Source organism: Anomaloglossus baeobatrachus, unplaced genomic scaffold (genome assembly GCF_048569485.1).
Source record: "Anomaloglossus baeobatrachus isolate aAnoBae1 unplaced genomic scaffold, aAnoBae1.hap1 Scaffold_319, whole genome shotgun sequence".
Taxonomy (NCBI): Eukaryota; Metazoa; Chordata; class Amphibia; order Anura; family Aromobatidae; genus Anomaloglossus; species Anomaloglossus baeobatrachus.
Window position 1 is genome coordinate 211948 of NW_027442587.1, and position 22120 is coordinate 234067.

The 22120-nt window shown below is 47.7% G+C and overlaps 1 pseudogene; it reads left to right on the forward strand.

Moving 5' to 3' along the window:
• Window positions 1-6442: 6442 nt before the first annotated feature.
• LOC142269317 (U2 spliceosomal RNA) lies at window positions 6443-6649 on the forward strand (annotated as a pseudogene).
• Window positions 6650-22120: the final 15471 nt, after the last annotated feature.

Sequence of the window (22120 nt, forward strand, 5' to 3'; positions counted from 1 at the left end):
CCAATGAATCAAGTCTTTACTTCATATTCACGGTTTAAGCCCTTGGGTTCTAATGTGCCCAGAGTACATATCCAGAAAGATTCTCTTTCTTTGAGCTAAACACAAGTCAACAATACATTGTAAGCAGATTCTATTACCAGTCCCACACCATTTTGTGACGCATAATCACACAGTGATCCAATTAAGATTCCAAGTCATCGAACATGTCCAAGCCATACGCAGAGGAGGCAATAGAATTAGGAAGCTCAACGAAAGGGAATCTTTCTGGATATATACTCTGGGCACATTGGAACCCAAAGGCTTAAACCATGAATATGAAGTGCAGACTTGATTCATTGGGCCATGCATGGACATAATGGACATAATTCTAATAGGCAGGACAGGTAATAAGGAGCACAAGTTATATGCTAAAATGTGTTGTGTGACAAGACAGACACAGGAAAGGACATGATAACAGGTGTAGGGACCAACAAGGTGAGACAAGGGGTATCAGGATAGGGTCAAGTAGGTATGAATGTAGTAATGGGGCAGGCATAGAGAATTGTATGTGAATGTGAATTACAATAAATCACTAAGGAAAGGAATATGTGAGTGTGTGCCTAATGTAAACTAATATTGTACTGGCAAAATTATAGATGGAAAGGGAGAAGGAGAGGGGGGAGAGAGGAGGCTGTAATTGACTACAAGGGTATGAGTTATGAGTGATCATAGGGATAGTGTTACATAAGTGGAAATACCTATGGAGGACCGGATGTGTAAGCGCATACCTTATACAAACCTATAGAGTGCTGATGGGTGAGAGTGTGATGTTAGATATAAGACATCCTATAGTGAATAGTGAGCCGTAATCAAGTGCAACAGGGATATTTCACGTGACTATGGGAACCTGGAAGGTAAAGAAAGGGGAGAAAAAACTGTTAGACAAGGTAATCAGACATAATGTAACCAGTTGATCAGACATGATCACCTGGTTTGAGACCCCCTGCCTTACACTATATAGATATCATGTTCATTCCCCATCTATCTTGCTCAGGAGAGCATCTCCCTCCCCCGGCACCAAGAGCAGCTCATACTGAATTGTTACATTGACTAGTAACACTGCACACAGAAATGCACCTTAATATTCCACTGTTAACCCTTTCCTCCCAGCAGTAACACACAACTCCTCACCTTGATATCATGGTGATTTATGGTCAGAATGACTTCAATGCGATCAGTGATTTCTATTCTAGCTCTGCTCACATAGATTTTATATCCACACTCAACTATAGGCCGTTCTTCATATTTTGGGGGATTTTAGTCAGATATACTAGTTTGTGCCTGTATAGTATTGGTGTAGATGGGAGTGTAGGGCATGGGTTACATGGCACTGTGGTGGAATACTGATGGGAGGTATTGGTGCTGTGTTTGATGCTTCTACTGGGTATTTTCCTACAAATACTGGAACAGCTCACTGCTTAGAATGATCCTTCCCAGCTCTATAATATATTATATATACCCCACAATGCAGGCTCACACACACATTTGTCTCAAGTGTGTTGTAGGGACACAGATACAGTCTTGGTCATGTGACTAAAGGCTACTTTACACACTGCGATATCGGTCCCGATATCGCTAGTGTGGGTACCCGCCCCCATCTGTTGCGCGACACGGGCAAATCGCTGCCCATGCCGCACAACACCGACCAGACCCGTCACACATACTTACCTGCCCGGCGACGTCGCTGTGTCCGGCGAACCGCCTCCTTTCTAAGGGGGCGGTCCGTGCGGCGTCACAGCGACGTCACTGAGCGACCGCCCAATAGCAGCGGAGGGGCGGAGATGAGTGGCCGGAACATCCCGCCCACCTCCTTCCTTCCTCATAGCGGCTGGGAGGCAGGTAAGGAGAGGTTCCTCGTTTCTGCGGTGTCACACGGAGCGATGTGTGCTACCGCAGGAGCGACGAACTACATCGTTACTGCTGCAGTAACGATAATCGAGAATGGAGACCCATGTCACCGATGAGCGATTTTGCACGTTTTTGCAACGATGCAAAATCGCTCATCGGTATCACACGCAGCAACATCGCTAATGCGGCCGGATGTGCGTCACAAATTCCGTGACCCCAACGACTCCGCTTTAGCGATGTCGCAGCGTGTAAAGCCCCCTTTAGTGGGAGTGGTGTACAGGGTCTTAGCAGTAAAGAGTATTCCATATTTCTGCCAGATACCCACAGAGATATTGAAATCTGAAAAAAGAGACTTCTGCTCATTGAAGGTAAGAACTGCTCACATAGCGTTCAACTCCACAGCAAACGAGTGCTCTAGCACTGGCATCTCAGCAGGGATATTCCCCTACTACACATGTGTGTCTAGGTCACTGTGACAGTTTACAGGACATAACTCAGGGCACCTAGACAGAAGGCAGAGGGACTACTTTCTATTTCTGGTGTAGAGCTTAGTACAATATATATATATTTATACTATTACATGGGACACATGTACCTTGTATTACCATTATTCGCTGTATATGAACCCCTTTTCTCCGGGCATTATTTGTCTATAGCATTTTTCACGAACCTGAGGCAACTGAGAACCCTTCAGTGAAGGAATTCCACTAACCCTCACAATACCTACCAGGGGCCTCCCTGCAGTAACTCAGGTAGTTGTACCCATTCTCTTTCCGCATTCTATGTGTTCTTCTTCTTTCTTCTTTTTTTTCTTTTTTCTTCTTTTTATTTCTATCATGTAGTTCAGGGGTTTATAGATATATGTCCTGCATCTCATATTTCCTTTAGTGGTGCTTCTTACCCATTCTCATATCATTTACCCTAGTATTTCATGATCCTGAGGCGACTGAGAACCCTTTAATAAAGGAATCCTTTTTCACCTGAATTGTCAAGTGATACTTACCAGTGACTATCACGTAATGTTACAGGTAGTTCCATTTTCTTCCTCTTCTTTCTCTCCTTTCTTCTTTGTCACACGGTCCATTGTGTTATAGCCCACGTGTCATGATAACACTTGTACCATCTTTTCATTTAGATTCCACCTACAATTATTTACCGATTCCAGTTCTGGAATAGGCTTTCATCATCTACTCACTAGAATTCTCAAGTTCATAAGGTACTGAGACATATACATGTTCACACCATTATAAAGAACAAAGTATAAACATTGAGGTTTTTCTCACACCCATGTTCCTGTGTTCTTTGATATGATATGTGTTCATTTCCTTCACTATATAGGATTGCAAGTTTTCCATTTGTACCTTAATGGCAATGACGCTATACAATTGAACACATATCATCCTGTTATCCATATAGGTGTGTATTTACCTGCTTGACTATTTTTGGTTGTTTGATCCAGAATGTTCCTCCAGATAGGTCATGTGGAAATTTTCTTTCCTCAGTACAAATGTTTTCACTATGGCTTTGGAACATTTTTTTGTATGTGCATCATGGTCATTTGACCCATTGTACTCTCAAGTAGCAATATATTGTACTGTTATGTTGTACTATGTACTAATTACGTGTTTATATGGTTTTGTAACCCTTTATGATCTTAGATAACTTTATCCTTGATAAAGACCTAAAAACAAGCTCGAAACGTTGGATGAATTATCCTTTTGCACAAATAAAGAATTTTCAGCATTCTAAGAGTTCTTTTCTTACGTTATTGATCACTATAGTGTGCCAGAGCTATTTCTATTGAATTGACTCTTATTTTTTCTGAGCACCTGCTATATACACAGTGAGCCAGACATATTCAATTTTCATTCAGAAGGCAGAGGGAAGCCTTAGCAGCTGAGCCTATATCTTGGCTTGTGAGCATTAGAACAGGCCGGCGATTACAGGGTAACATGAAAAATGTCCAGCTTGCATTATGACTAGAACATGACAATATCCTTTTAAGTACTAACCTATGATGCGTTCCTAAGCAGTTGATGTTATATGTTCTACATTTCATTTTCTGCATACTTTACAAGTAGTAGAATTTGCTTTGATATAGGCAACTGGATTTTCACAATGAAAAGGCAAAGGATAACGCCCGAAAAAGACGCCATACATTATGTCAGTGCCATCACTGACAAACCTGGATTGACCATGAAATACATCAATCCCCTTAAAGGTGAGTTAAAACAAGTTTTAACTAAATTGCCTTAATATTGTCATGCATTAGAATGACTGTCTTAGGTAATGATAAATATTTTCTACAGGAAGAGGAGTGTTTGCTGAAACTGAAATCGAAAAAGGGAGTTTTGTTGCAGAATATCGAGGTGAGCTCACGTATGCACTTACGATGGTAGACAACTACTCGAGATTTATGGTTGTGGTACAAGTCAAAGATCTAATGGCCCATACTGCAGCGAAGGTCTTCCAAGCACACTTATGCAGACCTCATGGCTACTCAGAGAGAGTCCTCACAGATCAAGGCACTGCCTTTGAAGCGGAAATCTTCAAGGACTTCTGCAGCTTTTACCGATGCAGGAAGATGCGTATTACACCCTACCATGCTCAAACCAATGGTTATCAACCTGCTCAGGACTTTACCCCATATTCCAGATGTGGCCTTACAAGTGATTTATAGAGGGGTAACAATACGTTGGGATCATCGGATCTAATCTCCCTTTTTATACACCCTAAAATCTTGTTTGCGTTAGAATAAACAATAACATCATAAAGGTATAGCAGTACCGTTTCAAAATTTCGGTGTCCCAAGCAGCATTCCATCAGCCTCTTGAAGGTTCCTGGCAAATTGCACAGCTCGAAGGGCATGCTTTTGAACTCGCAGAGACCCATCGGGGTGGCAAAGGCGGTCTTCTCCCGGTCTGCCTCAGCAACGGACACTTGCCAATAGTGACTAGTGAGATCAAGGGTAGAAAAATAATTTGCAGTTGTCAATGCAGCTAGCTATTCCTCAATACAGGGGAGTGGTGCTGTCCTTCTTCTTTAACAGGACCAACGGAGCTGCCCAGAGGCTACAACTGTCACGGATAACCCCAGCCTCCTTCATGTTGCTCAACATGTCCTTGGTACACTGGTAATGTGCAGGTAGATTTGGCTTATATCTCTCTTTGATGGGTGGGTGTGCACTTGTGGGGATGTAGTGTTTGACCCCTTTTATTTTTCAAAAGTCTAGCGGATGTTTGCTGAAGACTTGCTCGTATTCTTGCACTAGCCTGTAGACCCCCTTCTTGTGATGTGAAGGTGTGGAGTCAGTGCCTACGTGTAATTCCTTACACCACTCCTCTGGCTGACTTGGTGAGCTGTCACTGAATGGGTGGGCTGAAGCAATGGTGGATGCTGCTGTTTGGATAGCATGTGTATCTACTGAGAACAGCTTATCAATGGTGGCAAATCGGAGCAGCTTAATCTTTTGCTCTCCGCAGTTCAACACTCTCATGGGCACTCTTCCCTTCCATATTAATGAATAAAACTATGATGTAAATAGCATATAAATACCCCACAAATGCAGATAAAAGTAGGTTATGGGAAAAGGGGGAAGAGAGAAACAGGAAAATAGTGGAATAAAGTATACCTTCCAGGTGGGAGAGGAAATGGCAGCACAGCCAGTGGAGGTGAAGCAAGGGGAGCCTGCAACTAAAGAGTTGAGAGCGTTATCACATGGTGACTGAGCCTGATTGTAACGGGAGCATAGAGGTGCCGATCCTGTCTTACCTGCGTTGGTGTAGAAGTGGGTGTCCTGTGGTGGAGTCAGCTATGTGCAGTGGTGGCCGTGGGTTCTTTTATGTGCGACCGTAGTAATAGCTGCGCCCACTTCCTGTATGGGAGTGGAATGCAGTGAGGGTAATGGAACGCACGCCTGCGCATTTGTGTTTAACGTCGCGCATGTGCAGAACGGAGAAAAGGCTGCGCTCACTTCCTAATGAAAGGGAGTGAGACGCATCTGGGAAGGGAAGGGAAAAGATTAGGGTTTGGGGATGATGAAAGGGCTTTCTACGGGCAAGGATGGCAAAGGGTGGCAGTGACGGAAAGTCAGGCAGCCTGTCCTGTCCTGTCCTGTCCGTCCGTCTTTTTGTATCATGAATTGGAAAGACTGCAAGGGGGAGGGGAGGTGCTTGTGTCCAAAAGGAGGAGTTATTCAGATTTATTGCAGTGGGCGGCGGCTGCAAAAAGCACCATTCTTCTTGTTTTTGCTCTGCAAAACAGCCTTTTCAAGGGTTGGCTTGGGTGACAAAATGTCTTCTGTAGGCGTGGGTTTGTCTCCCTCTCCCTAAGATGTGTCCGGTATAGGCCAGGGTGCCACTCAAGGCCGTAACCAATTCGGGTTATAGCTTCTCGGCCTTTTGGCTAAGATCAAGTGTAGTTTCGGAGGACGCTACCTTGGTCGGTACTGGAAGGTGCCTGGGATTGCACGTCTGCCGGCCTTGAGGAAGTGTGTGCGCCTTCTGGTGACACATAGCCCTCTTGTGCCTGGACGGTTCCCAGGCAACGGGAGGCGATCACCTTTGTTATTTTGAAGTCCTACTGATAAACAGAAAAAAAAAAAAATTAAATCTGTTCTTATCAGTTTAATATCTGATACGTCCCCTCTCTGGGGACCATATATTAAATGGATTTTTAGAACAAGGAGATGGAAAAAATCTTGCTCTGTCCACTGCACGCATTGACCTGGTATTGCAGTACCTCCAGGACCGGTGCACCCCTTCTTAACCCAGTTTCCAAAAGCAGAACTCAATTCACCTGATTCAAATGAGCCCCATTAGTGAATTGAAAGAAAGCAAAAACTTTATATGCACCTCAATTTGGCCAATTCACTTTTCACACTTTCACCCTTTTTTTTATCTTTCACACCTTTTACTTGCTTTATTGATGCAAAAAGCTGTGCCAAATAGCAAACTCATCTCCACTCAACTTGACCAACTCTGCTATGTCCCGTGCAGTATCTTATTCTCAGTCTTATCTAGATCATTTGCAATTGAATAGAATAGATCCCTTTTGGCTGCTTATGACTGTGTAAAATATGTAGTTTTACTGGGCTGGGATGAGAGAATCCATTGAAGCATGGTGTAGGGATTGTGGTTCCTGTGTGCTAAGAAGAGAGGCTGGCACCAGCCAGAAAGCCCCATTGCAGCCAATAATCACTTAATAACTTTTTCAACTTGTCATCATATGGGAGGCCTTCCATTCCTTGTAGTAGTCTAGTTGCCCACCTTTGAACTGACTCTAACTTCTGAATGTCCTTTTTAAAATGTGGAGCCCAAAACTGGTTCCCATATTCCAGATGTAGCCTTACAAGTGATTTATAGAGGTGTAACAATACGTTGGGATCACGGGATCTAATCTCCCTTTTTATACACCCTAAAATCTTGTCCCAAGCAGCATTCCATCAGCCTCTGGAAGGTTCCTGGCGCATTGCACAGCTCGAAGGGCATGCTTTTGAACTCGCAGAGACCCATAGGGGTGGCGAAGGCGGTCTTCTCCCGGTCTGCCTCAGCAACGGACACTTGCCAATAGTGACTAGTGAGATCAAGGGTAGAAAAATAATTTGCAGTTCTCAATGCAGCTAGCGATTCCTCAATACGGGGAGTGGTGCCGTCCTTCTTTTTTAACAGGATCAACAGAGCTGCCCAAAGGCTACAACTGTCACGGATAACCCCAGCCGCCTTCATGTTGCTCAACATGTCCTTGGTACACTGGCAATGTGAAGGTGGTATTGGCTTATAGCTCTCTTTGATGGGTGGGTGTGCACCTGTGGGGATGTGGTGTTGGACCCCTTTTATTCCCCCAAAATCTAGCGGGCTTCCCACCGGTAACCCGCTCCCCAGCTTGGATGGATGCTGAGGGAGCCCCTTTTGCCCGCAGGCTCTGGCCCTGGGAACTGTAGCCTTGGCGGTGACTGTGCTTCCCTCTACGGTGTGAGCTGTTGCCTTCAATCGGGTCTTGACTGCTGGGAAACCCTGGAGGTTCCTGTCGCTAACGGATTTGACCGGTTTTACGGCGACTCCTAGCCTGGTCGGGGTCCGTAGGCCCTGCCGGATGGTGCTGGCTTCTCTTCACTCCCAGATCTGGTACCGGCGGGCCACCGCCCATCCCCGGTCCGTACGGTTCACTCCAATCAGCCTCTCCTGCAGAAGGTCACCACCGTCTGCCAACCTTGCTGAGTGCCCGGGCCACACACCCGGACACGGTCAGTCTCCTCTCCTCTTCACTTCTCTAACTCCAAAACTGATCTCTAATCTGACTCCTTTTCCCGCCTCCAGGACTGTGAACTCCTCGGTGGGTGGGATCAACCGCCTGGCCCACCCCCTGGTGTGGACATCAGCCCCTGGAGGAAGGCAACTAGGATTTGTGTTTAGCTTCGGTGTGCCTAGCCGGAGTGTAGAGTGTGTTGGTGTAGTACCTGTGACGACCTGGCTTGTCCAGGGCGCCACATTCCCCTATAGTAAAATGCAGACCGTCCGCGGGCTGCCCGTCCATCACCGGTTTTATTTTCACAACTGAAAAAGAATAAAACGGTAAAACATGTAAAAGCATCATAAACATTTTACAACGGTACAGCTTCCGCTCTTCTCCCACCCAAACAACCTGGCCCTGATGCTGCCCCTAAGAAGCGGGCAGCACCCCTTGACCCCAGTCCAGCACCAAGTTGCCCGAGCGGGTTCTGTCTCTTTCAGGGGGCCCACGTCCAAGGGGACCCCTGAACCCCCGGAGGATCGCCACCGGTTACGGTAGTGGCGGGCCTAGGCCATCCCTTTCCTCCAGGCCCATCCTCCCAAATCAGCCTCTCCGGAGGCGGTAACGGTGTCAAGCCAACAAACATTTTTATTTACATTGCACTAAGTTTGTGGTTGCCCTGCAAGTTCTCGGGCTTGTCCGTAAGCAGTTCCTTACGCAATGGTTGCACAGTCCCTACGGGGACAACAGTTGCCGGCAACGGCCGGTTTAATCACGGTTCAATCAGGTAAACTTCTTTGGTTGATCATCTTTACTTATCATTTAAAACTTTCAAACTGGTACACTCAACACATAAAGCCCCCCCCTTTTAAAGAGTAGTTTCCCTGTACCTAAGTGGGGGTCTACCTAGGTTGGGGCGAGTGGACCTTCGGGGTCCGGTGTCAGTGGTGACAGGCAGTGGGGCAGAGGGAACAGTCAGTTCCTCCTCCCTGCTATCATGTGGGGCAGGCGGAGGCGTAGGGGAGCTGGGTACAGGTACATCCCTGGGCACTGGCTCGCGGTTAACCGTTTCCATCATTTCTTCATCCACGGGTTGTGGGAACAGTATCACTGGAAGGATCACCGCACCGTTCTGTGTAGGCCAGTCTGCTGGAAAATCACCCATCATGGTGTGGATTACCTCTTTTTCCTTCTCCACTGGACTGGGAACTGGAGCCTCATCCGCTACTCTCAATGCTGGTGGGCACTTCTTCAGGTGGTCTCGGGAAACCGTGGCCAAAGTCCCCCCCTGGTCACGGCTGATCTGGTAGGCCTTCCCATTCTCCCATCCTGTGGGCTGGACTACATACGGGGTTTTTTCCCATTGATCATCCAGCTTGTGGGCCCTTCTTTTCCGCTTCAGCACTACATCCCCAGGTTGGAAGGAACCGGCAGGCGCCTTCTTGTTGAAGCACTGCTCCTGTTGTCCCCGACTCCGGCACAAGTTCTTTTCAACATACTCCTGGACCTGTCGGTACTGTGTCCTCCGCCGAGTGTCCCATTCAGCTGTCGACAGGAGTGCTTCTGAAGCTTCCAAGCCCATTTCCAGATCCACTGGTAGCCGGCCGGGACGAGCTCTCATCAGGTATGCTGGAGTGCATTTCGTAGAGCTGGAAGGGATGTTGTTGTACATATCGACCAGGTCAGGTAGCTTCTCCAGCCACAGGTTCCGCTCTTCCAGTGGTAACGTCTTGAGGAGGCCCAGGACCAAGTGGTTCATCTTTTCACAAATGCCATTGGTTTGGGCGTGGTAAGGCGTGGTCCGGATTTTCTTGCAGCCGTACAACTGGCAGAATTCCTGGAATACCTCTGCTTCAAAGGCCGGACCCTGGTCGGTAAGCACCCTCTCCGGGTACCAATGCGGTCAACAGAAATAAGCCTGGAAAGCCTTAGCAGCGGTGCGGCCGGTTAAGTCCTTAACTGGGATAACCACCAGGAACCTCGAGTAGTGGTCTACGATGGTCAGAGCGTAGGTGTACCCACTTCGGCTGGGGGTGAGCTTTACATGGTCAAGGGCAACCAGCTCCAGCGGTTGGTGTGTAATGATCGGGTGTAGGGGTGCCTTCTGGCTGGCCTCGTCCTTCCTTCTCAATGCGCAAGGGCCACATTCTCGGCACCAGGCCTCCACAGATTCCCGCATTCCACTCCAATAGAACCGCTCTCTTAACAACATCTCTAGCTTCTTCCACCCGAAGTGCACTGCACCATCATGGTATGCTTGCAGGACGGTGGGCACGTTAGCCTGGGGAATCACCAGCTGGCGGATCTTCTCGTGAGTCTTTGGATTAATCAGCTCGCGATACAACTTCCCCTGGTGTAGGTATAGCCGGGTCCGTTCTTGCCACAGACGTTGGGCTTCGGCAGGGGCAGCAGGGTCTATCCCAGCAGAACCCTGTTCCACTAGAGTCTTGACCAGGCGGACAGCAGGTGCCTGGTCCTGAGCTTCCTGCCAGTCCTGTCGGGGCAGCGGATCCAGGTTCACCCGTTGTTGGTAGACGTGCACCTTCTCAGTGAATGGCCGGTGAAATGCAGGCAACTCGATCTCTTCGAGGTCATCATCCTCTGGCCCCTCTTCCGACAGGTGGGGCATCCGGGAGAGTGCATTGGCATTGACGTTGGTACGGCCGGCCCGGTACTTGATGGTGAAATCGTAGTTGGCTAACCTGGTCACCCACCGCTGCTCCAACGCGCCCAGCTTGGCCGTATCTAGATGGGTCAGCAGGTTATTGTCTGTGTACGCGGTGAACTTGGCTGCTGCCAGGTAATGGCGGAACCGCTCGGTGATAGCCCACACCAGTGCCAAGAGCTCAAGCTTGAAGGAGATGTAGTTCTCAGGGTTCCTCTCAGTCGGTCGGAGTTTTCGGCTAGCATAAGCTATTACCTTTTCCCTTCTGTCTTGGACCTGGGATAGAACAGCCCCCAAGCCCACATTGCTGGCGTCGGTGTAGAGGATGAATGGGCGGCTGTAGTCAGGGTACGCTAGGATTTCCTCTCCGGTCAGGGCTGTTCTCAGCTGGCGGAAGGATTCCTCATGCTTTTCTTCCCACACCAATGGGGCTACTAGGGATCTACCACCATTGGTCTGTCCTACGAGGAGGTCTTGCATGGGGGCAGCCTTCTTTGTGTACCCCTTAATGAAGCGACGGTAATATCCCACCAGGCCCAGAAACTGCCTCACTTCCCTCACTGTGGTCGGTCTCGGCCAGTCTTGGATGGCGGTGATCTTCTCGGGGTTGGGGGCGACACCTTCCGCACCAACCACATGTCCTAGGTACTGCACTCTGGGTTTCAGCAGATGACACTTTGAGGGCTTCAACTTCATCCCATACTTGGCAAGGGACGCGAACACCTCGGCTAGGTGCTCCAGGTGGGCTTCATACGTCTGTGAGTACACAATCACATCATCCAAGTACAGCAAAACGGTCCCATAGGCAGTCTTCTCTCGGTCTTCCGGTGCCACGGCCACCTGCCAGTACCCGCTGGTGAGGTCAAGGGTGGAGAAGTAGTTAGCGGTTCTCAGCGAGGCCAGGGACTCTTTGATGCGGGGCAGAGGGTAAGCATCCTTATGCGTTATCTGGTTAATCTTCCGGTAATCCACACACATCCGCATGGTGCCATCCTTCTTCTTAACCAGCACCAACGGAGCGGCCCAGGGACTACAGCTGTCCCTAATAACCCCTGCCTCCTTCATGTTCCTCAACATGTCTTTGGCGCATTGGTAGTGCGCAGGGGGAATAGGCCTGTATCTCTCTTTAATAGGGGAGTGTGTACCGGTAGGGATGTGGTGTTGAACCCCTTTAATCTGCCCAAAATCTAGAGGGTGCTTGCTAAAAACCCGCTCATACTCCTGTACCACCCGGTATACCCCTTCCTTGTGGTGTATGGGGGTATCATCAGTGCCGACATGTAGCTCTCGATACCACTCGCCTAACTCCCCCAGGGATGAGTGGGAACCGGCAGCAGGCGGTGTGACCGGGGGAACGGCTTCATGGATCGTGTGGGGATCTAGAGTGAGCAATTTGGCAAGGGTAGCGTACCGGGTGGTGCATGAATGCACACATATTGGTTTTATAATCTTATTGTATTACTTTATATTCTTATTTCACTTGTGCATATCTCCACCATAATCCTGGCTAAGAAATATAGCTTTTTTTGGGGTACACAGGTAGTAAGGTCTTCTTTCTATTTCTTTAGGGGTGATATAGCCTGGTGGAACTCTAGACCTCTAACATTATATATGCACCCTTTTTCTTTATGGTTCTTGGACACCTTATAACATTCTTCCATACATATATATCTTTCTCATAAATTATAAATAATTAGGCATTTTTATATATTTTATTTACATTTTCATAAATAACTTTTTACAAAGCATGGGGGACATTCTCACATACATATAATTTTCATGTACGCATTCTGAAAATTTACGCATAAACCGTACACACTCCTTTTTGTAACAATTTCTATAACTCATTCGCTGAACTCTCATCCCGGATATTCATTCTTACACCGAATTTCCTGTTATAACACAACATTCATGATTTTTATTCAATTTATTTTTATTTTTTAGGTTTATTAGTAGTGATGAGCGAGTACTAAAAAGCTCGGGTGCTCGAAGCTCGGGCCGAGCCTCCCAAGATACTCGTGTACTCGGCCCGAGCACCGAGCCCAATGTTATCCTATGGGAGACCCGAGTATTTTTGTGAAATGACCACCGGCAGCATGTAGAAACCCTAAAAATGGCACAAAAGTCTCCGAAGAGTGCTCAAATGACATGGCAACAGCATGGGGAAGACCCCTTGAAGCATTTATCACTCAAAAGTCACAGCTGTGAATAATTTTGTCCGCGTTTTACGCCATTTTTACGGACTCACCAGAAAACCTTCCAAAATGACACCAAAATGATTTTTCATAGCGGAAATGTTAAGGGCACATACCCAATAGTGAGATAGAGCTAATGTATGTTACTTTTTGAGATCAATACATGAAAGATTTTACGTAAAACATTGTGTGGCACTCCGATGTCCCTGAGAAGAGACGTACATAAAGGCCTCTGAGTCTAATGTGCCCATTTTGAGGAACTGAGTCTTTGTAGTATTTTCCTTTGCCAGGGCAGTCCAAAATTGTGAGGTTCACCAATGCCCCTGCATACAGACGTGCATGATGGCCTGTAAACCTGAAGTGCCCATTGTAAGGAAGTGGGTCTATTGTAGTATAGCCCTTAGGCAGGGCAGCCAAAAATTGGGAGGCTCCACGTTGTCCCTGGATAGAGACGTGCATGAGGGCCTCAAAACATTAAGTGTCCAGTGTCAGGAAGTGGGTGTATTATAGTATAGCCCTTAGGCAGGGCAGCCAAAAATTGGGAGGCTCCATGTTGTCCCTGGATAGAGACGTGCATGAGGGCCTGTAAACCTGAAGTGCCCATTGGAAGGAAGTGGGTCTTTTGTAGTATAGCCCTTTGGCAGGGCAGCCAAAAATTGGGAGGCTCCACGTTGTCCCTGGATAGAGACGTGCATGAGGGCCTGTAAACCTGAAGTGCCCATTGGAAGGAAGTGGGTCTTTTGTAGTATAGCCCTTTGGCAGGGCAGCCAAAAATTGGGAGGCTCCACGTTGTCCCTGGATAGAGACATGCATGAGGGCCTCAAAACATTAAGTGTCCATTGTCAGGAAGTGGGTGTATTATAGTATAGCCCTTAGGCAGGGCAGCCAAAAATTGGGAGGCTCCACGTTGTCCCTGGATAGAGACGTGCATGAGGGCCTGTAAACCTGAAGTGCCCATTGGAAGGAAGTGGGTCTTTTGTAGTATAGCCCTTTGGCAGGGCAGCCAAAAATTGGGAGGCTCCACGTTGTCCCTGGATAGAGACGTGCATGAGGGCCTCAAAACATTAAGTGTCCATTGTCAGGAAGTGGGTGTATTATAGTATAGCCCTTTGGCAGGGCAGCCAAAAATTGGGAGGCTCCACGTTGTCCCTGGATAGAGACGTGCATGAGGGCCTCAAAACATTAAGTGTCCATTGTCAGGAAGTGGGTGTATTATAGTATAGCCCTTAGGCAGGGCAGCCAAAAATTGGGAGGCTCCACGTTGTCCCTGGATAGAGACGTGCATGAGGGCCTCAAAACATTAAGTGTCCATTGTCAGGAAGTGGGTCTTTTGTAGTATAGCCCTTTGGCAGGGCAGCCAAAAATTGGGAGGCTCCACGTTGTCCCTGGATAGAGACGTGCATGAGGGCCTCAAAACATTAAGTGTCCATTGTCAGGAAGTGGGTGTATTATAGTATAGCCCTTAGGCAGGGCAGCCAAAAATTGGGAGGCTCCACGTTGTCCCTGGATAGAGACGTGCATGAGGGCCTCAAAACATTAAGTGTCCATTGTCAGGAAGTGGGTCTTTTGTAGTATAGCCCTTTGGCAGGGCAGCCAAAAATTGGGAAGCTCCACGTTGTCCCTGGATAGAGACGTGCATGAGGGCCTCAAAACATTAAGTGTCCATTGTCAGGAAGTGGGTGTATTATAGTATAGCCCTTTGGCAGGGCAGCCAAAAATTGGGAGGCTCCACGTTGTCCCTGCATAGAGACGTGCATGAGGGCCTCAAAACATTGTTCCCATTGCAAAGGAGCGGGTCTCCTGTCGTTGTAATGTCCATTCTGCAAAGAATGGGCGAAAAAATTTACCACTGGGGGTATACCTGAAACAAAGGCCTAACTCTTGTAACGGTCATCATGGTGGCGCATGAGGAGAAGGAGGAGCAGTCCAGCGATTATCCAAAGTCCAGAAGTGTGTACCCATGGGTGACTGGAGGTACATGGCAAATTCCCGTTACAAACTTTAAATTCCGCTCTCATTTGCTGGTGGTGTGGTGAAGTCTGGCCCAATCCAACCCTTGTTCATCTTGATCAGAGTCAGCCTGTCAGCATTTTCAGTTGACAGGCGGGTGCGTTTATCTGTAATGATTCCACCTGCGGCACTAAAAACACGCTCTGACAAAACGCTAGCGGCAGGGCAGGCCAGGACTTCCAAGGCGTAGAGAGCCAATTCATGCCACGTGTCTACCTTGGATACCCAATAATTGTAAGGCACAGAGGAATGTCGGAGTACAGTTGTTCGATCTGCAAGGTACTCCTTGAGCATCTGGGCAAACTTAGGATTTCTTGTGGCACTACCCCGCACCTCAGGGGCTGTGGTACGTGAGGGGCTGAGAAAACTGTCCCACATCTTAAAGACTGTTCCCCTACCTCTGGCGGATTGGACTTGTGCCTCTCTCGGCTGTACGCCTTGGTTGTCCACTGATTCCTGACCTATGCCGCTAGCGTTTTGTGAGGGGAATGCTTTGCCTACTTCCGTGACTATGGCCTTCCGGAACTGCTGCATTTTGGTTGACCTCTCCGCCTCGGGAATAAGAGACATAAAGTTCTCCTTGTAGCGTGGGTCTAACAGTGTTACCAACCAGTAATGATTGTCGGCCAAGATGTTCTTAACGCGAGGGTCACGAGACAGGCAGCTTACCATAAAGTCAGCCATGTGCGCCAGACTCTTAACAGCCAGGACTTCAGTAGCCTGACCAACACGTTGACTGAACATGCTGTCCTCCTCCTCCTCCTCCTCCTCCTCATCTACCCTGTCCTCTGGCCAGCCACGCTGAACCGAGGATATGACTGGTGTGCATGTCATATCCTCAATTTGGCCGGAGATTTGCTCCATGTCTTCATCCTCCTCCTCGTCATAGTCCTCCACTGCACGTTGTGATGAGACGAGGCTGGGCTGTGTGTTATCACCCACACCCACTACTGTTTCTTGCTGCAACTCATCGCGCTCCGCCTGCAATGCATCATGTTTGGTTTTGATCAGAGACCGTTTTAGAAGGCAGAGTAGCGGTATGGTGACGCTAATAATGGCGTCATCACCACTCACCATCTTGGTGGAGTCCTCAAAGTTTTGGAGGATGGTACATAGGTCGGACATCCATCTCCACTCCTCAGGTGTTATGTGTGGAGTTTGACCCATTTCCCGACGGCTTAGGTGATGCAGGTACTCAACAACTGCCCTTTTCTGCTCACATATCCTGACCAACATGTGCAGAGTTGAATTCCAACGCGTGGGGACATCACACACCAGTCTGTGAGCCGGAAGATGCAAACTGCACTGAAAGCCGGCAAGGCCGGCTGAAGCAGTAGGTGACTTTCGAAAATGTGCAGACAGGCGGCGAACTTTTACCAGCAGATCAGACAGCTCTGGGTATGACTTTAGAAACCGCTGAACCACGAGGTTGAGCACATGGGCCACGCATGGAACATGTGTCAGCTGGCCTCGCCTCAAAGCCGCCACCAGGTTCCGGCCATTGTCACACACGACCTTTCCTGGCTTTAGGTTCAGAGGTGTGAGCCAGTGATCTGCCTGCTGTTTCAGAGCTGTCCACAGCTCTTCTGCATTGTGGGGTTTGTCACCTATGCAGATTAGCTTCAGCACAGCCTGTTGCCGCTTCGCCGAGGCAGTGCTGCAGTGCTTCCAGCTTGGGACTGGTGTGGAGGGTACAGTGGATGAGGATGCGCAGGAGGAGGAGGAGGCTGAAGAGCATGACATTCCGGAGCTGTAGAGTGTGGGTGAAACACTGACTGAGGTAGGGCCTGCAAACCTTGGTGTGGGAAGGACGTGTTCCGTCCCTCGCTCAGACTGGGTCCCAGCTTCCACAATATTAACCCAGTGTGCCGTCAACGAGATGTAGCGGCCTTGCCCACAAGCACTTGTCCACGTGTCTGTGGTTAGGTGGACTTTGGGTGAAACAGCGTTGTTCAGGGCACGTGTGATGTTTTGTGACACGTGGTTATGCAACGCGGGGACGGCACACCGGGAGAAATAGTGGCGACTGGGGACCGAGTAACGTGGGACAGCTGCCGCCATCAGGTCGCGGAATGCTTCTGTCTCCACCAGTCTAAAAGGCAACATTTCCAGCGCAAGCAGTCGCGAAATGTTAGCATTTAGAACTGTGGCATGTGGGGTGTTGGCAGTGTATTTGCGCCTGCGTTCAAAGGTTTGCTGAATGGATAACTGAACGCTGCGCTGGGACAAGGACGTGCTTGATGATGGTGTTATTTCTGAGTAGGCAACTGCAGGTGCAGGACCGGAGGAGGCTTGTTCGCAGGCAGCATGGACAGGGGATTGGCTCGCATGCACAACCAGCGAAGACGTAGCAGTGACATTAGCAAGCACTGCTCCTCGACTCTGTTGTACTTCCCACAAAGTCGGGTGCTTGGCTGACATGTGCCTGATCATGCTGGTGGTGGTCAGGCTGCTAGTTTTGGTACCCCTGCTGATGCTGGCACGGCAGGTGTTGCAAATGGCCTTTTTAGAATCATCTGGATCCAACTTAAAAAACTGCCAGACTCGGGAAGACCTAACATTTGTACAGGCACCTTGTGTCGTGTTGTTGTTCCGGGGAACGGTTGCCTGACTTCTGCCTGGAGCCACCACCCTGCTTCTTACTGCCTGTTGGGATGATACGCCTCCCTCCCCCTGTGCACTGCTGTCCTCGCTCTGCATATCCTCCTGCCAGGTTGGGTCAGTTACTGGATCATCCACCACGTCGTCTTCCTCTTCCGCACCCTGCTCCTCCTCCTGACTTCCTGACAATTGTGTCTCATCATCGTCCACCCCTTGTTGAGACACGTTGCCAACTTCGTGAGAACGTGGCTGCTCAAATATTTGGCCATCTGTACATACGATCTCCTCATGACCCACTTCAACATGAGCTGGCAAGAGGCCAGAATGTGCGAATGGAAACGTGAACAGCTCTTCCGAGTGTCCAAGTGTGGGATCATTAATGTCCAAGGACGTGTACTCAGCCTTGTGGTAGGAAGGAGGATCAGGTTCTGAAATGTGCGGTGCAGTATCACGGCTACTGACACTTGACCGTGTGGAAGACAGAGTGTTTGTGGTGGTGCCAATCTGACTGGAAGCATTATCCGCTATCAAACTAACAACCTGTTGACACTGGTCTTGGTTCAAGAGCGGTGTACTGCTGCGGTCCCCAAGAATTTGGGACAGGACGTGCGAGCGACTAGATGTGGCCCTTTGTTGTGGCAAAATTAGAGCTTGCCCACGACCTCGGCCTCTGCCTGCACCACCATCACGTCCACTTCCTTGTTCCTTGCCAACGCCCTTGCGCATTTTGCAATGCTGTGCTGACGTGTATTCACTAGACTTGGGCGTTATATCAAAGTTTGTGCAAATTGTGCACCTGTACGCTGCCACCGACAGGCACACACGTGCGGTTTTTAAATGCAAGCACGGACGCACTAAGAACCTAACAGGTTTTAGGAGCAAAAATTAATGACGAGAACTCTGACACTATCAGCCACTGCTGACTGACGTGTATTATACACTACACTTGTGCGTTATATAATAGTTTGGTAAAAACGCACACAAGTGCACCTGTACGCTGCCACCGACAGGCACACACGTGTGGTTTTTAAATGCAAGCACGGACGCACTAAGAACCTAACACAGGTTTTAGGAGCAAAAATTAATGACGAGAACTCTGACACTATCAGCCACTGCTGACTGACGTGTATTATACACTACACTTGTGCGTTATATAATAGTTTGGTAAAAACGCACACAAGTGCACCTGTACGCTGCCACCGACAGGCACACACGTGCGGTTTTTAAATGCAAGCTCGGACGCACTAAGAACCTAACACAGGTTTTAGGAGCAAAAATTAATGACGAGAACTCTGACACTATCAGCCACTGCTGACTGACGTGTATTATACACTACACTTGTGCGTTATATAATAGTTTGGTAAAAACGCACACAAGTGCACCTGTACGCTGCCACCGACAGGCACACACGTGCGGTTTTTAAATGCAAGCACGGACGCACTAAGAACCTAACACAGGTTTTAGGAGCAAAAATTAATGACGAGAACTCTGACACTATCAGCCACTGCTGACTGACGTGTATTATACACTACACTTGTGCGTTATATAATAGTTTGGTAAAAACGCACACAAGTGCACCTGTACGCTGCCACCGACAGGCACACACGTGCGGTTTTTAAATGCAAGCACGGACGCACTAAGAACCTAACAGGTTTTAGGAGCGACAATTGCTGAGAAGTCTGACACTATCAGGACTGTTTTAGACTGTGTACACCAGCCCCAGATATGATGAAGGCTGGTATACGGTCACCACTAGGAATGGCTATATACCCTGCCTGCCTGCCTGCCTGCCTGTATACTGCTACAATAGTCCTGACAAGGACTCTTTTGGTCACTAGCCTGTATTCCAACCTGGCTATACCCTGCCTGTATACAGCAACAATAGTCCTGAGAAGGACTCTGCTACTGTACTCCGACCTGGCTATACCCTGCCTGCCTGTATACAACTAGAATAGTCCTGAGAAGGACTTTTGGTCACACTGTTTGCAGCCCTGCTACGGAAATAGCTATAAAGGGCCGCAAACCTTTCCCTGAAGCAGCGACCCTCTCCCTGCACTGACTGTCTGGATAGCTGTGAGCAGAGCACAGCGCGCCCGCCGGTATAAAGGCTCGGTCACGCTGTGCAGGCCGGCCAATCACTGCAATTCCACAACTAACAGGGCTGTGGCATTGCAGTGGTCTGCCAGCCAATCCCTGCATGAGGGCTGGCTCTCAAAAGAGCGCCAACATGCAGGGATGAAGACCACGAGTACAGCACGAGTATCGCGAGATTACTCGGTCCCCGTCGAGTAGACCGAGTACAGTGATACTCGTGCGAGTACCGAGTAGTAACAAGCATGCTCGCTCATCACTATTTATTAGTAAAATGGCTTACACTCCCCTTTTTTCCACTTTTTTCTTCACTACTTTTATAAAGAAATTTTTCCTTTCTTTATTCTTAATGCAATTTTATATAGCAACACCACCATTTTTTGCCACGAACATAATTTTTCTTGTCCGTCATCCCGTTCACCCTTACAGGGTTGTGGACAGATGCACTTGTCACTACACTTCTAAGACTCAATACAGGGTCTGGAGCTCAATGCTCCCTTTTTGTTTTTTTTTTCTTCTTTTTTTTCTTTTTTTCATTTTGTCCTTCTTCTTCTTCTTTTTCTGATTTTTGTCTCAAAAAGCTGATGAAATTTGAAACACTATACCCCAGTGATTTTATAAATGTTTCTCAATATATCACTTGAGAACTTTTATGGCCGGTATTGTAACAGTTGACCATCCCGGCAGTATTTGAAATACAGCAGTCAGTCCTCTGACGTAGCTCCATATGTGTATATATAGAGGTTCTTCCTCCTTTGATTGCATACTGTTCTTTTTTTGCCCTGATGAAGGAGACAGTGATCTCTGAAACACATTGACCGGAAAAAAGAATAAAGAGATGAAATAATTAACATCAGTTTCCTTTGGTGACAGCGCGGCACGCACCCGATTTTCCTCCTATACGTTATTGCTCTTCTACTAGGGGCTGCGGCTGTCGCCATTTGTAACGTGCATTTAGGGGTTGTGACTGGCACAACCTTAATAGGTGAGTGCAACTACTATTAATTATTTGTTACCTTACCAGGTAAGACCCTAATTTGTGCGTCTGCTCCAGAGTTATTTCCCTGATTATTAATATCTGACAGGCAGTGATTGATCCTGCATTCTCACCTTCCTCTCTGTTGCACATTCTTATTGTTCCTATATGCTCTCTATTTCCATCAGACTTTTTTTGTCCTTCGGTGGGGCTCTAACATATGTGCACCATTTATTATTTATTTTTATGGATTCCTTTCTTTTTTCATGCTAGCGTTCATTATGCAGTAGTCATTCATGATATATCTTATATTTGTGAATCCATTAGGGCTCTATATGTCTGGTGCATCACATTGGGTCTTTTCAGTGCACAATAGGCACCTTTTTCTGTTATGCTCTGCTGCCACCTTATGGACATCCTATCAGTGATGCCAGAAAAAAATGGACATGTCTCCGTGCAGCAATCACGGACACGCGGGTACGCCGCACGGAGACACGTGCAGTGAAAAATCACTGATGTGTGAGCAGACCCATTCATTATAATGGATCTGCGTATCTCAGTGATTCTGTTATGTTTAAAAAAAAGCACAAACGTACCAGAATCACTGACGTGTGAAACAGGCCTTATAGTGTTTTGATTTATGTATGTATTATACAACTTCTGTGGATCTTGTATGAGTGACTTTTCTTCATTTTATTGGATTGTTTTAAAATATTGAAATAAAGTCACGCTTCCTATGCATCCTTTTGTATTCTGATTGGCTACTATAATACAGTTTTTAGGCACTGAGATCGATACCAGAGGCATGGTCTTCCGCTTACCAGAGGATAAGCTCAAAAGGCTAAGGGACATAATAGAAGGGTTTAGTGCTGTTAATAAGGTGGCATTAAGATAAATGAAATATATCTTCTCGGTCTTCTCGTTTTCTTGCTGAGTTGTGCCAATGGACAGAGTTTTTTCTAGACATTTGCTATTGGAAACTCAGGGAACCAAAGCTCCTGGATAGAGTTGAGCGCGGTTCGTGGTTCGTGGTTCTCCAGTTCTAGGCTCGAGTGATTTTGGGGCATGTTCTAGATCGAACTAGAACTCGAGCTTTTTGCAAAAGCTCGATAGTTCTAGAAACGTTCGAGAACGGTTCTAGCAGCCAAAAAACAGCTAAATCATAGCTTGGTTTCTGCTGTAATAGTGTAAGTCACTCTGTGAATCAAACTATTATCACATTTCAGTGTATAGTGTGCGTGAACAGCGCCTTCAGATCACTGCTGTTTCTATAATGGCGATCGCCATTTTTTTTTTTTTTTTCTTGTCTTCCTTCCCTAAGTGCGCGCGTCTTGTGGGGCGGGCCAGCATGTCAGCCAATCACAGACACACACACAGCTAAGTTGACTTTGAGCCAGAGAAGCAACGGCATGTGTGATAGGATCTGCATGTCACATGTCCCTGCATTATAAAACCGGACATTTT